Raw genomic sequence first — 5,509 nt, forward strand, 5'->3', positions numbered from 1 at the left:
CACTAAGTCAACAAGAGTATTCCTAGGGGAACAAGGTAAGAGATATTCTTCACAAACCCCCTTTTTTTTTCTAACTTTAAACCATTAACCGGGGTAAAATCCGAAAAAGGTTCTATTAACTCATCCGGAGAACTCTAAGCCTCATAGCCTCATAAGGCATCATACAAGATAAGGTAGTACCGGAAATCAACATAACACTTACTCTCATATGAAATTACCACATACCGGTACCTTCATCCCAAAAATTCTTCCAAGTCAACCCTAGTAGCATCCTTTTCTAAGGCCGTCACTAGGATATCACTCAAGATCTCATATGAATCTACCAATCCGGGTCTAGATTGCTCCAATTCACTAAACCACATAAGGTGAGAATTCAAGCAAACCTATCTCATAAACGTCAAGGACACTCAATAACCTTACCATCTAAGCATATTATCCCGCATTGGGGTAAGCCTAAACTATCTCATTACACAACATGATTCTCAAACCAATGAGGATCTCACTCCTACCCTCTTTTAAAGGAGCTTAATCACTCAACATCTCTAGGTACCACTTAAGAATCACTATTCGTCAAAATCCAACACATCATAAAACTCATAAGGACTAAGTTGAGTTATACTAATCACTCACATATGGCCATAACTAAACCCATGAATATTAAGGACGACAAAAAAAAAAAATTCGCGATATTCTCTTTATCAAGTCACGAAAGACAAGTATTACTAAGATTACTCCTACAAGGTTCATCACCTTAGATAACTCCTTTATAAACTCTAGAGGATCTTCCTCTATCTTTGGCCCATGGAATTTCCGCAATTCAATAAAACATAAAACACATACCGGAACCCTTAAGATCCACTACCACTCACTCTTTGAGACTTACGGGTAGACATCCTTTCTTGGTTAAACCTTAGAGGAACTTAGAGGAATTTTGACCAAGAAACCTTTCTTTTTTTCACTAAAGTTGGATTAAGACAACTCTAGACCATGTCAACCCTTATCACCACTTTTGGTGGGGTCTACCAACCAACTATGCCTAGGTATTATCTAAGCACCCTACTTAAGTGACCATACTTAGGATCAATCTTAAAATACAACAACTAACCCTTTGAAGTTGGTCAACACTTATACTTCTTATTCTTCACCTTAACTAGATGGTACATGCAACCCTCAAAGTCAACTTCAAAACACAACATAATCCCGACCTAGGGCATATAATTTCTTTTCCCATCTCCACTCTCGGATAGGCTCCTTTGGGAATCAACAATTTGACCATACGGGTTCTACCATCAACTAAACATAACTTCACAATTACCTTGCTAGGTAGGCACACTATCTCCCCCTTTGGAGTAAGCCTACACAAGTTCTTCTAACCAACACAAAGACAATTATGAAGCATTAATCACACAAAATACAACTTCATAATCTATTCCATCAAAGCTCACAAGTCACATAGCCATAATTGGCATTACAACCACTCGCTCCTTCTAGCAAGAACCCTTCAAGTGGTCCAACTTTAAACACCATAAGACAAGGAATAAGAGAGAGAGCTTATAGATCTATGGCACGACTTAGAGAATGAAGAAGTGAAACATTTCCTAAAACGTCTCATAGCCTCCTACTCATAGTTGTGGTGCACAACACAACCATGAATCGGACTCTAATCAACGCGGTGTGTTGGACTCCGAGGATCTATCAACCTAGTGCTCTGATACCAAGTTTGTCACGACCCAAGCCTAGGGCCTAGACGTGACCGGCGAATGGGGAACCCGAAGGAACCCCAAACAAGCCTCATAGCGTATCTTACACATCATTGGTCGCGGAAGCAATTAAAATGACCATAAGCGATAAGCATAATCAAGGGGGAAATCGGGACTAAGGGAGCAAAAAAAAAAAAAGAAGAAATGATACATAAATACCATAGATGAATCAAGCTCAAACATAATACACAACTTGTCCAACACCACCTCTAAACATAGGTACTTTAGCGGGGGCCAAGACAAACAACTGGGCTCACCCTCATAGTCAAAACATAACTAAAAGGAAAAGTCTTATACATAGCAAAAGATCATAAGCAACGTCCCCGGAATGGAGGACTCACCAATAACCTTGATAGAAAATCGTATTAGCCACGCGGAGGACGAGGGTCAAGCGGTGCTCCGGTCCCTACATGGTGACATCATGTAGGCATAGAGTATGCGTTAGTACGTTTGAATGTACTAAGTATATGGGATGCAATGCAATGCAACAAGGGATGGACATCATAGGCAAAATGCATAATCGTACCCGATAGATAGCATATTAATGAGATGATATGTATAATGATGCTTATATAAAAATCATATTTAGTAGGGCATAGTATATGTGTAGTGAGTGACCATCAATATAGTATTTCCAAGGCCTACCACCCCCTTGGAGAGGCGAAAGAGGTACAAACCCCTCAATGTGGTTACCCGGGCCTACCACCCCCCGAGCTAGGGACCAAGGTACAAACCCCTCGATATGGTTATACGGGCCTACTACCCCCCGTACTAGGCAACCAAGGTACAAACCCCTCGATACGGTTATACGGGCCTACTACCCCCCGTACTAGGCAACCAAGGTACCAACCCCTTGATACGGTTACCCGGGCCTACAACCCCCCGAGCTAGGCTTGGTCGACTCACACACTATATAGAGAAAATCATATACATGTATCCATTTCATCATCATTTCAATACTTATATAATCATCCGACTCATAGGACGTACATTGGACCTTCCATTTCATAAGAATTCTATAAATGGCATTTTATCAAACATATGGTGGGCTACTTGTTCATGTAAATAAAATCATGTGTTTCAAGAGTACTAAGTCCAACCAATTTCAAAATCCATATAAAACAGCCCACCAACAACATACATATATATATACATATATAACAACCTTCATAATTTGATCATGGAGGCATGAAAACCATAAACATCATATAATCATTCCATTTCATGATAATATACAAAAATAGACCATAATAGGATGTGTAGTAATAATTCCATAATTCAAGAGTTCATAAATGATCATAAGGACCCATAAACTTGAAGTAAAATAGAGGATAAATGGTTGGACTTGTGGAAAGGAAGGTTTCCACAATCAACCCACATACCTCAACTTTGGAGAATTCTTGATGAAGATTGGAATGGAGAATTGCTTGAGATTGAATCTTGAATCCGGAATTAAAGCTTGGGATCCTTGAATTTGGTTGATGATCTTGGTGGAATTTTTGGAGAGGGTTTAGAGAGAGTTTTTGGATGTTTTGAAGTTAAATGACTAAGTATGGATATGTCCCCTTTTTATAAAAACGTCCCAACACTTAGAAAAAAATTGAGGCGGGTGAACAGTGTTTTCGGCTACTGGAATTTGCATTTTCTGCCGGACAGGTTTTACGAAAATGGTCATAACTCCTTCATCCTAACTCGGAATGAGGTGAAACAAATTGCGTTGGAAAGCTAACTCACAGAGCTTTAATTTTGATAGTTTGAGCTCCTTCCAGTTCCTTGTGTGCTGAGAGATATGCCCCTTTAAAGTTGACCCTCAAAATCGCAATTTTTGCGATTTTCGAATTTTGATACGGTTGTTCTAAAATTCGGGTTAGACTCATTTCCCACTCAATTTGACCCCCTGAATGAGAATATGAAGTCGAATTTCCGAAATGATGCACGAATTTTGAGATATATGGAAATTACAATTTTAGGTGTTTTCGAAGCACATTTTCAGGCATTTTTGGGGTCGTTTCAATGGCATTGGAGGGCAATTTCATGAAGGATCTATTAAGGATCATGATGTGAAGTATATGTGTGTGATTTCAATGATAGTATTATGATCATGTTAGAATGGAATTGTGTTAGTATTGAAAGCTTATTCTCAATTTAACACTTATGAATGATGATGATATATGTGAAAGGTTATTCTCATGTACACACACGCTCATGAATGAAGAATGAATGATGTTTCTAAGATTATGTTAATGATGATGTGTTGATTGAAAGACTATTCTCAATTGTACACTAATGGATGATAATGACATGTTATGAAATGACTTTCTCACAATATGGAGATTCTTAGTTGGAAGGCTATTCTCATCTTTAAAGCTATGAGTTATCCAATGAATGATTGTTGGGTTAGAGATGGATACTCAACTGTGAGTTGAGACGGGGTATCTAGTAACAATCTCTTATCCCGTGAGAATGAACTATAGTAATGAATGCTAAGTACTCCGTGGGGAATAATGATAAGCACTGAGTGGATATGAATTGGGGTTGATGCTCATCTATGAGTTGAGACAAATTATCTAGTAGGAATCTCTTGAGATGGATGCTCATCCATTAGTTAAGGCACGGTATCTAGTAGCAATCTTCCTATCCCATAACTATGTGCCCACATAGGTCATTAGCTAGTTGATCAACCTATGCTAAAAAGTAATGGTCCTACCTTAGGCAAGTAGGAATCCCTTATCCGGTGAGGGTGACACCGGGATTCCATGATTTTCTCACATTGTCTAAGTCGGTTAAGGATTACCCCCACAACGAATGGTAATGAACTATGGCTTCTCAAGAATGCACTGCTTAGTGTGGGTGGTAGTACGGGATGCCATCCATGAATTACACAAGTAGGCTTTGAGGGTAGTCATGAATTACACAAGTAGGCTTTGACGCTAATCAAAATGTTGATTTAATGTCTAATGAATGAAGGAGCTCTTAATGAAGCCAATGAAGAATGTTGACTTATGTGCTTAATAAGATAATGTATGCTTTACTTGGATTGTATCATGAGTTACTTCCTTGTCATAACTTATTGAATATGAATGTGCCTTGTCTATGGTGAATTCAAAGGAGTACTTAGTGTGAGTAGCAGTATGGGATGATATTCATACATTGCACAAGTATGACTTAGGGTTGCCCTAGATGATGGTCCTAATGTGTTGATATGATTTATGAAATGTTTATGTTCCTTAAGTATCGTTATGGTTTAAAGTTGAAAACGAAGAATGGTAAGTTCATGTTTGGTGGACTTAATGTGGTACTTGTTGACACCCAATTTTGACCCTCCCCGATGAAAATCAATTTCCGAATTTCTTAATTTTTTGAACAATCTAGAATAATTAACTTTATAAAAATTAAATAGTTTTGTGTTTATTTTAAGTAAGTTTAATCAATTTTCATAATATTTGGGATAATAAATATATTTCATAAATTATATATATAATTAGTATATTTTATGAATATTTGAAAATCATCTCAAAAGATTTTGCATTTAAGTCGAATGATTTTTAATTTAGTTTAATTTCAATTTATGATTACAATTAGTTTCTATTTTAAATTATTTACTTTATAATCGAGTTTATTATTTTATTTCGTTGAAATTAAGAAGGTCGTTAGTTGATTACTTTAGTTCGTCCTATTTAAATTTAAGCCAAATTCACAAGTTAAACTCAATTTGGTTAATAGGTTGGCTAATTTTGTAATTCATTTGA

At 37.2% G+C, this 5,509-nt stretch overlaps 1 long non-coding RNA gene across 1 annotated transcript; it reads right to left on the minus strand.

The window, feature by feature from the left end:
* Positions 1–2,033: 2,033 nt before the first annotated feature.
* LOC125870484 (uncharacterized) lies at positions 2,034–3,294 on the minus strand. Its single transcript, XR_007446898.1, has 2 exons — positions 3,143–3,294; positions 2,034–2,166 (listed from the first exon to the last, which is right to left on the minus strand). It is a non-coding gene; the product is annotated as an uncharacterized LOC125870484 (long non-coding RNA).
* Positions 3,295–5,509: the final 2,215 nt, after the last annotated feature.

This window comes from Solanum stenotomum, chromosome 7, assembly GCF_019186545.1.
Source record: "Solanum stenotomum isolate F172 chromosome 7, ASM1918654v1, whole genome shotgun sequence".
In the NCBI taxonomy this organism is placed as follows: Eukaryota; Viridiplantae; Streptophyta; class Magnoliopsida; order Solanales; family Solanaceae; genus Solanum; species Solanum stenotomum.